Source organism: Canis aureus, chromosome 25 (assembly GCF_053574225.1).
Source record: "Canis aureus isolate CA01 chromosome 25, VMU_Caureus_v.1.0, whole genome shotgun sequence".
NCBI classification, from domain to species: Eukaryota; Metazoa; Chordata; class Mammalia; order Carnivora; family Canidae; genus Canis; species Canis aureus.
The window spans coordinates 38,461,435-38,472,911 of record NC_135635.1 but is presented as its reverse complement, the minus strand read 5'-3'; the positions used below and the strand labels follow the sequence as shown (position 1 = coordinate 38,472,911).

General features: G+C 44.6%; 1 pseudogene; it reads right to left on the bottom strand.

Annotated features, from left to right (window-relative positions):
* Positions 1-9,832: 9,832 nt before the first annotated feature.
* On the bottom strand, positions 9,833-11,477 carry LOC144297283 (elongation factor 1-alpha 1 pseudogene; annotated as a pseudogene).

Genomic DNA, 11,477 nt, shown 5'->3' with positions numbered 1-11,477 from the left:
AAAAATGCTAGAACATAAGGATTATGTGTTTACTATTATGATATACTTTGTATTTATAATAACTGTATTATCCTATGTTTGCTTACACTTTTCAGATTACAATATTTTAATTTACACTATGTCTCTTAGTACTGACACTAAACCTAGGAAGTAGGTATTATTATTCCCCATTTTACAAATGAGAAGACTTAACTAGAGCCAAGACTGCAAATCTGTGCAATCTACCACCTACACTCTTCGTTTTCGGGGGGGGGGGGGGGGGGGGGGACCTGCTGGTAAAAGGTTTGGGAAATAACCGACAGCCACTAAGCACAGATTCTTGCTTCCCTTCATGGCTGCCGTCAGATTTAGTGGGTAGGGAATAAACAAGCATACAAACGATTCATTTGGAAATATTTATCAGACCAAATCTGAGCTCTCTGCACATCAGTAGAAATTCTAGCTGGTACTTTAAAGGGTAATCTAGGGATAATAGAAGACAACAGAGGAGATCAGATCATGATGGAAAAATTCTCTCCATGGTACGTATTTCCTTTCCATAACTTTATTATCTTAAGTTTTCTACGCTAACTTTATATCCTCTCCTAACCTGTCTGTTCTAAAACCAAGACTAGAACTAAGGTTAGCGGAGTAGAGGTAAACTGCGAAAGGAGGTTGGAAGGCGGGAGGACGTCACCTCCCAGTTGTGAGGCCCAGCCTCCCCGCAGCTCCGTTCCACCTTAAGAAGCCGTAGCCGCTCCCTGCGCGGAGCAGGCACTGAGCTCCTCCCACTCCCGTGTCAGCTCCGACCCGGGAACGTGGGGAAGGGGGAGAGACGCACTGAATGGAAAGATCCGCGCTTGGGGCCGCAAGGGTCTGTCCTTCCCCTACGCTCCCCGCGCGAGAGGAACGTGTAAAGCACCTGCTGTTGGGTTTGGTCCTTTTCGCGACGATTCAGAATGGGGGCGTGCCCATCCGAAATTGGAGGCGGGGGAGGGGGAGGGATATGTGTGGGGTGGGGTGGGGCCCATGTTGGGGTGGGGTCGGAGAGATCGCAGCTGGGGCGTTGGCGATCTACCGTGTGCCTTGACTGTTGGTCGAAAACCGTAAGTTCACTAAATCCGGACGCACCTCTTCAAACCATTTCCAAAAGAGGGGGCGAGTTTTCCATTCTCCGCCCCAATGGCCCCTCTTCGTTTTAATTGATTGGGCTTAAGGTAGGCTGGGCCCAAGGAGGCTTGTTGATTGGCTACGTGAGTCATCCATCAGGATGACGCAAGCGAGGGGGGTGGCTATTGGGCGGAGGAAGTGAAGGTTATTTTGGTACCTCCCACCGCAACTGCTGATTGGCTGAGGTTTGCGGTGAGGTAAAACGAGCCGTAAAAATGCCCACTAAGGGAAAGGGCCTATTGGCCGATCTCGGCGGAACGAGGTCTAGGGTGGGACTGGGAAGAGCCAGCTGGACTCGGTTATTGTACTGAAGGACCAAATTGATTAAAACCCGGAAATGAGTTTAGAAGGCAACTGGAGGAAAGAGGGAAATCCGCGCACCTTGGTCACCCTCCACAAGGTCATTTCCTGCCTAGGATCAATGATTTCCTGTTTACCCGACCAAGTCGGCGTGTGCCCGGGCTTTCTGGAATACACACGCTCATTGCATTTCTATGAGCCTTTGGTCCCCGGCTTCCCGTTCACTTAAGTTACGTAGAAGAATGAGACGGAGGAAAGGGAAAACACGGGGTTTACCCTGGTCTCTTCTACGGAAGCATAGGGAAACTGAGGCTCTGAGAGAGACAGCCGAGGATGGACCCTGGATCACAGTATCCAAACAGGTGGGTTCCTAAAGAAACCATTCGTGAAATAATTAAAGAGTGGGCGGAGGTGTAGAGAACGGAAACGATTTGTCTAAAGGAAGAGCGTTAACCATATACAGAGACCTTGGGTAGGGAATATGTTTTGTTCATCGCTGTATCTCTGATGCTTCCTACCGTCGGATACGTGGTGGGTGATCTGAACCAAACAAGAACGAGACGTTTATATAGTATAATGGGCAAGTTCTGAAGATGCCAGACCTTTAGAATATGTTTTTACAAAGCATCTGTGTCAAAATAGAGGCACCAGGGTGGCTGAACCCTTGATTCGGCTTTTGGCTCAGGTCATAATCTGGAGTCCTGGGAGCCAGCCTTGTGGGTCGGGGAGCTCCCTGCTCGGGGGATCCTGCTTCTCCCTCTCCCAATACCCCTCCCTCCCCCACCTGCGCGCGCTCTCTCTCTCTCTCTCTCTCTCAAATAAATAAATAAAATCTTTTCTAAAATAATAAATATATCTAAATAAATATTTTTAAAATAAAGAACCTATGTCAATTTTATGATCCTGGAAAAATGTTTCACACTTACTTACCACCTGGGTTAATCCAGCCATAAAATGAGATCTGTTTCCCCGACCTACCTGGGAAACGCCACCATTTTCCCCTTAACACCTTGAGGCCTTTAAAGTTAGGAAGCAGATTTCCCCCTAACCTACATTCCTAGAAAAATTGAAAAGATAGATGGGATTAGTAAAAAGATGACCTCTACATCCAATGAATGGAAAATACGTTGTTTAACCTATAATCTAAGAGTCAAGGGTAGGAAGAACTTATTATTTGAGAATATTAAGAGATAAACATCTATACGAGAAATTATGGAATCACTTGCTGGCCTACAAGATTATAGCAAGATTTCACCAGTGCTTTACCATGATCTAAAAACTGCTCTGAAATTGAGGAAAGCAGTGCACAAACTTCCCAAAAGTGTTATTAACTATTCCCACTGCAGGACACTACATGGATTGTTGGTCAAGATTCAAGTACCTTCTATTTATCCAGAACGATTCCATACTTATAATTTTCTAGAATCTTTTAGGCCAAATAGTTTATGAGCAAGTGTATCATACTGGCTTTTCAGTATAATTATGACAATAGCTTAGAAATAAGGGGAGAGGGGATCCCTGAGTGGCGTGGCGGTTTGGCGCCTGCCTTCGGCCCAGGGCGTGGTCCTGGAGTCCCAGGATCCAGATCGAGTCCCACATCCGGCTTTATGCATGGAGCCTGCTTCTCTCTCTGCCTGCTTCTCTCTCTGCCTGTGTCTCTGCCTCTGTGTGTGTGTGTGTCTCCCATGAATTAAAAAAAAAAGAAAAAGAAATAAGGGGAGGAACAGGGGGCAGTTATATTTGCAATAATAAAAGTACCATAGGAAAATTATATTTAGCTACAAGAAATTCTAGCATAATAAGGTATATGTTGCTTATATGAAAGGGGGTAGGGGAGACATTAAGAAAATTTTCAAGAATTGTATTAGGTAAGTGTGCATTTTTTTCCTAGTTAATATTATATGAATTATGTGGAAATATACAAAACTATTTTAGGGTTAATCATTCATGCAGTTTGAGCACTGCACTTTCCTTTTCATGATGTCCAACAAATCAAAGTATAAATTGTCTCTGAGGGAAAATAGAGCCTAGCAGTGAGTCTAAGGAAGAAAAAACTGGCATTGTTCCTAATCAAACATCCAAGCCCTCTAGCATGTAAAGATAAACCAGTGGCATCTTGATTGGTGAGAACATAAGACACTGAGTCAGATAGAATCTTAGGCCTAAGGAAAATCTTCAACCTCCTGGAGCCTAGCTGCTCCCTGCCTCCCCAACCCTCTGTCTTGAGAAACACAGTAATCTTGTTTCTTTCCTCTTGAGGCCCAGCGAACAGTTACAAGGCCTCAAAAGACCAAGTATGAAAGCACCAGGTTATGCTGTGCTTGGAATTTATGGAAAGAAGAGGAAAAGGGAAGGCAGGGGTATCTACCAGAGGGGCTGGTAGAGGTGTAGAAGGGACTTACTAGGGCTCAGTCAGGTATCTGTCAGGGTTGGCTACAATAAACAGAAACCACTTAGGCCGATATAAGCCAGAAAAGGCCTTAATACAGGGAATGGATATTTACCACCTTGTTGGATGGGCTTAGCAAAAGCAGGGTCTCTGCTACATCCCAGAAATGGCTTCAAAAACAAGACTACTAGGGGCACCTGGGTGGCTCAGTGGTTGAGTGTGTCTGCCTTTGGATTGGGTCGTGATCCCCGAGGTCCTGGGATTGGGTCTGTGCTTCCGGCCTCCCACAGGAAGCCTGCTTCTCCCTCTGCTTAGGTCTCTGCCTCTCTCTCTCTATGTCTCTCATGAATAAATGAAATATTAAAAAAAAAAAGAAATTACTAAACTTACCCACCAGGGAAGCTCCAGAAAGGGGAGGAATCAAGACTGTTGCTGAAACTGTGGAGTTCAAGACATAGTGCCTTCGTTCAGATCCAGGCATCAGGATGCTACTATTGCTAACATGCCTCAGCAGCCTTGAGTGGCCATGAAGCTTGTAAATGGTTGCTGGAACACTGCTGCAGAAAAACCCGACATCCCATGACCATGCTGGCCACCAGCAACTATTAAAGCAGCCAGGAGGTGGCCCCTGCCTCACTTCCACTTTTCAAGTCTCTGGGATGTGCAAATCATTGATAGATCAAAACTTAAAACTAGAATCCTAGCTGTAAGGAAGCCTAGGAAATTGAGGTTTTGGTTTTCCAGGTTTTTGGTAGTACCAGTATAGGGAACTATATAAAAAGGAGACGGGGCTCCTGGGTGGCTCAGTCGGTTAAGCAGCTGCCTCTGACTCATGTCATGATTCTGGAGTCCTGGCACCAAGCCCTGTATCAGGCTCCCTGCTCAGGCTCCTTCTCCCTCTCCCTCTGCCAACCCCCCATACTCTGACCCCTTCTTATGCATGTCCTCTCTCTCTCTCTCTCTCAAGAAAATCTTTTTAAAAAGAAAGGAGACAGGGATCCCTGGGTGGCTCAGCAGTTTAGTGCCTGCCTTCGGTCCAGGGCATGATCCCTGGAGTCCTGGGATCGAGTCCCATGTCAGCATGGAGCCTGCTTCTCCCTCTACCTGTGTCTCTACCTCTCTCTTTCTCACTCTGTGTCTTTCATGAATAAATAAATAAAATCTTTAAGAAAATAAGAAAATAATTAATTAATTAAAAATTAAAAAGAAAGGAGGCGAATGAAGGTCAGTCATATCTATCACAAGTTTAGATAGGAATGCCTGGATGGCTCAGCAGTTGAGCATCTGCCTTCAGCTCAGGTCGTGATCCTGGGGTCTGGTGATCAAGTCCCACATCGGGCTCCCTGCATGGAGCCTGCTTCTCCCTCTGCCTGTGTCTCTGCCTCTCTTTCTCTCTCTGTCTCTCATGAATAAATAAAATCTTTTAAAAATTAAAATAAATTTTAAAAAGTTTAGATATATCTCCATTTTTAAAATGTCCTTCCAGAATAGAAGGGAAGGAAGAAGAAATGGGTAGGAAATATCAGAAAGGGAGACAGAACATAAAGACTCCTAACTCTGGGAAACGAACTAGGGGTGGTGGAAGGGGAGGAGGGCGGGGGATGGGGGTGAATGGGTGACAGGCACTGAGGGGGGCACTTGACGGAATGAGCACTGGGTGTTATTCTGTATGTTGGCAAATTGAACACCAATAAAAAATAAATTTATTATTAAAAAAATAATAATAAAAAAAATAAAATGTCCTTCCTTGGTTGCCGCCTGGCTGGCTCAATCAGTGGAACAGTGACTCTTGATCACTAGGTTGTAAGTTCGAGCCCCACAATGGATTACTTAAAAATAAAGTCTTTAAAAATAATAATAAAAAGGGGCACCTGGGTGACTCAGTTAAGCATTTGACTTCAGCTCAGGTCATGCTCTTAGGGTCCTGGGACCAAGCCCTGCATCGGGGTCTATGTTCATCAAGCAGTCTGTTTGTCCCTCTGCCCTTCTCCCTGCTCATGCGTGTGCACACTCTCTTCTCTCTCAAATAAATAATCTTTTTTAAAAATTATAAAAAATAAAATTAAATGTCCTTGGGAATAAGTAGAATGAGAGGATTCTGATCCAAAATAATCCTCTTAAAAAAAAAAAGAATCCTCTTTTGCATTTTTTTTTTATAAACCGATAGGGATATAATGGGGAACAGAGAAGTTTTTATATAGTCACATAAAGACATTACCAACTATCTTCTACCATAATCATCATTTCATAGGAGAGTTAATTAAAATTTTTAGTCCAAAAAGATGGTAAGGTTATACTCTCAGAATTTAAGAATTGGATAAATTTCACTTCAAACATAACAAAACTGGGCAGCCCGAGTGGCCCAGCGGTTTAGCGCCGCCTTCAGCCCAGGGAGTGATCCTGGAGACCCGGGATGGAGTCCCACGTAGGGCTCCCTGCATGGAGCCTGCTTCTCCCTCTGCCTGTGTCTCTGCCTCTCTCTCTCTCCTCTCTGTGTTTCTCATGAATAAATAAATAAATAAAATCTTTAAAATAAATAAATAAATAAATAAATAAATAAATAAATAAATAAATAAATAAAAACACCAACACAAAAGGAAACACTTTGTTTCAGTGTGGCCTCACTGTGAAACCACTGAAGTTGGGGACGCCTGGGTGGCTCAGTGGTTGAGCATCTGCCAATGGCTCAGGATATGATCCCAAAGGCCGGGATCAAGTCCCACATCGGGCTTCCTGCATGGAGCCTGCTTCTCCTTTGCCTGTATCTCTGCCAATCTCTCTCTCTCTCTCTCATGAATAAATAATTTTTTTTAAAAAACCCACTGATGTTGTATAAGTTCACAGCCATTGCAAGGGAAGAAACTCAGCTTCTTGTCCAGTCCATTTCAGACTTGTCAAGTAGCCTTGAACAGGTCATTTGACTACTGAGACTTCATTTACTGCTAACTAAGTGTTACAGACAAATATAAACATTTAAGAAAGGAGAAAAGAAGGTGTGGAAGAAACGGTTTCTAAAAGGAACATATACTAGAAAAATTAAAAATTTAAAATGGACTAATGGAACTCTTACTTTTCTTACAGTTCCAAAAGTCTATTACTCATTTTTTTTCTGGAATCCTGATATCCTTTATTTGGGCTTCAGCTTGTAGAGTCTACTTATGCCAACTAATCCCCTCTAGTGGCCCAGATTCAACAAAGCACAAATTTTTTAAATTTATATTTTGTTCAAAAGCATTCTGTGGCTACCAATTGTCAATAAAATATACTACAAACTATTCAGTTTGTCATCCAAGGCCCTCCTCAAGCTGTTCCTAATCCCCACCTGTCCACAATTCCCTGCCTTCCAAAAACAACTGGTATCACCTGAATATGCCCTCATTTTTTAAAAAAATTTATTTATTTATTCATGAGAGACACAGAGAGAGAGAAAGAGAGAGTCAGAGACACAGGCAGAGAGAGAAGCAGGCTCCACACACAGGGAGCCGAACGTCGGACTTGATCCCGGGTCTCCAGGATCACACCCTGGGCTGAAGGAGCGCTAAACCGCTGAGCTACTGGGGCCTCCGGCCTCATTTTATTTCAACAAATATTCATTGAGCTTATTGAGCATCTTCTATGTGCCAGACTCTGTGTTAGAAACTTCAGGTTCTGGGCAGCCCGGGTGGCTCAGCAGTTTAGCGCCACCTTCAGCCCAGGGCGTGATCCTGGAGACCCAGGATCAAGTCCCACGTCGGGCTCCCTGCTTGGGGCCTGCTTCTCCCTCTGCCTGTGTCTCTGCCTCTGTGTGAGTGTGTCTTTCATTAATGAATAAATAAAATCTTTAAATAAAAAGGGTGGGGGGGTGTCCCTGGGTGGCTCAGCTGTTTAGTGCCTGCCTGCCTTTGGCCTGCCTTTGGCCCAGAGCGCGATCCTGGAGACCTGGGATCAAGACCCCTGTTGGGATCCCTGGGTGGCACAGCGGTTTGGCGCCTGCCTTTGGCCCAGGGTGCGATCCTGGAGACCCGGGATCGAATCCCACGTCCGGCTCCCGGTGCATGGAGCCTGCTTCTCCCTCTGCCTATGTCTCTGCCTCTCTCTCTGTATGACTATCATAAATAAATTTTAAAAAAAAATTTTGGGGGATCCCTGGGTGGCTCAGCGGTTTAGCCCCTGCCTTCAGCCCAGGGTATGGTCCTGGAGTCCCGGGATCGAGTCCCGCGTCAGGCTCTCTGCATGGGGCCTGCTTCTCCCTCTGCCTGTGTCTCTGCCTCTCTATCTCTCTGTGTCTCTTATGAATAAATACATAAAATCTTTTAAAAAAAATTAAAAAAAAAACAAAAACAAAACGTCTCCCACTTCTATAAAAATAAAAAAAAAGTCCCCCATCGGGCTCCCGGCATGGAGCCTTCTTCTCCTTCTGCCCGTGTCTCTGCCTCTCTCTTTCTCTCTCTCTCTCATATTTATTCATGATAATAAAATCTTAAAAATAAAATAAATAAATAAAATAAAATATTAAAAAAAGAAAAAGAGAGAAAAGAAACTTCAGGTTCAGAGATGAATCAGGTGGCACTTGGGTGGTTCAGTCAGTTAAGCATCCATCTTTGATTCAGGTCATGATCTCAGGGTCATGAAATTGAGCCCCAAGTGGGGCTCCAAGCTCAGTGGGGAGTTTGCTTGAGGATTCTGTCTCTCTTCCTCATATCCCCTCTTCTCAAAAAAATAATAATAATAAATAAATAAAACAAAACAAAAAAAAACAAAGATGCATCAGACTCAGCCCCCGTTAGAGTAATTACTCATCCTAGGTTGCCCAGGACTATCCTGGGAAATCCCTTAGTCCTGGGATAACTGAGACAGTTGATCACCCTAGCGCCTGTTCCTAGAAATGCTAAGGATCTTAAAAATCCCTTCTAACTCAGAAACTCTGCCTAGATGCATATCCTTTTCCCCAACTTTCTTCCAGAGTGATTATTTTGAGTCCCCTAACAATTAGCATAGTATCAAAGACTATTCCCAAGCAATGACTTTTATGTTTGTGCCATTGCCTAGATTATTTCTTTAATTTATTTATTCATGAGAGTCACAAACTGAGAGAGGGAGACAGGCATAGACACAGGCAGAGGGAGAAGAAGAGTCCTCGAGGGGAGCCCTATGCGGGACTCAATCCGCGATCCCAGGATCACAACCTGAGCCGAAGGCAGGTGCTCAACCACTGAGCCACCCAGGTGTCCTGACCATTGCCTAAATTATGAACTCCTAGAAGGTAGAGACATCTTTCCAGGACTTCACAGTGCCTACTAGTGCCTTATAGATGGTGATTATAAGCGGGCTACTGGTTAAATTGAACAGAGAAGTTGGACAAATTATTACGTCAGGCTTTTTTGTTCTTTTCTTTTTTTCCTCATTGAACTTTTGTTTTAATGGGTCTCAAAATTCTGTGACAGATTTTTGGTTGTTTCCATTAAAAAGTTTTTAAAAACTAATAACTTAAGATTGACACACACACACACACACACACACACACACACAAAACAAATGGTCCACAAAACATTCTCCTTTCCTTGTGAAGTTTTTACAACTGGTTATCATTAACCAGTCTTTTACTATTAAACTTAAATGGTCAAGGGATCCCTGGGTGGCGCAGCGGTTTGGCGCCTGCCTTTGGCCCAGGGCGCGATCCTGGAGACCCAGGATCGAATCCCATGTCGGGCTCCCGGTGCATGGAGCCTGCTTCTCCCTCTGCCTGTGTCTCTGCCTCTCTCTCTCTGTGTGACTATCATAAAAAAAAAAAAAAAAAACACTTAAATGGTCAATTGACAAACAGCTCTGAGACCGTTCTTTCACCACTGATTAAAACTGGGATCGGGCAGCCCGGGTGGCTCAGCGGTTTAGCGCCGCCTTCAGCCCAGGACGTGATCCTAGGGACCCAGAATCGAGTCCCACGTCAGGCTCCCTGCATGGAGCCTGCTTCTCCTTCTGCCTGTCTCAAATAAATTTAAAAAATAAATAAAATGTGGATTATCTGTTTAAAAAAAAACTGGGGTGACAGGTATTGGGGCTAATGCTCAGTTAGCCTTCTGAGTTTTCTGGGCAGACTTGGTGACCTTGCCAGCTCCAGCTGCCTTCTTGTCCACTGCTTTGCTGACACCCACAGCAAAGTCTGTCTCATGTTATGAACAGCAAAATGGCCCAGAGGAGGATAGTCAGAGAAGCTCTCAACACACATAGGCTTGCCAGGAACCACATCAACAATGGCAGCATCACCAGATTTCAAGAACTTGGGACCATCTTCCAGCTTTTTTCCAGAACGACGATCTATCTTCACGACGATCTATCTTCTCCTTCAGCTCAGCAAACTTGCAAGCAATGTGAGCTGTGTGACAATCCAGCACAGGTGCATATCCAGCACTGATTCAGCCTGGATGATTCAGGATGATCGCCTGAGCCATGAAGCCAGCTGCTTCCATTGGTGGGTCATTTTTGCTGTCACCAAACCATGATGAACATCTTTGACAGATATGTTCTTTCTTTTTAAGATTTTATTTATTATTCAAGAGAGACAGAGAGAGGCAGAGACACAGGCAGAGGGAGAAGCAGGCTCCATGCAGGGAGCCCGATGCGGGACTCGATCCCGGGTCTCCAGGATCACGCCCTGGGCAGAAGGCAGGCACTAAATCACTGAGCCACCCAGGGATCCCAACAGATATGTTCTTGACATTGAAGCCCACATTGTCCCCAGGAAGATCCTCACTCAAAGCTTCATGGTGCATTTCAACAGACTTTCCTTCAGTTGTAACATTGACTGTAGCAAAGGTGACCACCATGCCAGGCTTAAGAACACCAGTCTCCACTCGTCCACAGGGACAGTACCAATACCACCAATTTTGTAGACGTCCTGGAGAGGCAGATGCAAGGGCTTATCAGTTGGACGAGTTGGCGGCAGAATGCAATCCAGAGCTTTCAAGCAGTGTGTTCCACTGACATTCCCATCTTTACAGGGGACTTTTCATCCCTTGAACCAAGGCATGTTAGCACTTGGTTCCAGCATGTTGTCACTATTCTAATCAGAAATTGGCACAAATGCTACTGTCTCAGGGTTGTAGCCAATTTTCTTAATGTAGGTGCTGACTTCCTTAACGATTTCCTCGTATCTTTTCTGGCTGCAGGGTGGCTCAGTGGAATCCATTTTGTTAACACCAACAATTAGTTGTTTTACATCCAGTGTGCAAGCCAGAAGGGCATGCTCACGGGTCTGCCCATTCTTGGAGATACCTGCTTCAAATTCACCGCCAACAGCAGCAACAATCAGGACAGCACAGTGAGCCTGAGATGTGCCTGTAATCATGTTTTCAATAAAGTCTCTGTGTCCTGGAGCATCAGTGATGGTCACATAATACTTGCTGGTCTCGAATTTCCACAGGGAGATATCAATGGTGATACCACATTCATGCTCAGCTTTCAGTTTATCCAAGACCCAGGCATATTTGAAGGAGCCCTTTCCCATCTCAGCATTATCCTTCTCAAATTTTTCAATAGTTCTTTTATGGATCCCACCACATTTGTAGATCAGATGACCAGTAGGGGTAAACTTACTTGAATCTACATGTCCAATGATGACAATGTTGATGTGTTTTCCTTTTGCATTTTGGTTTAGGTTTAG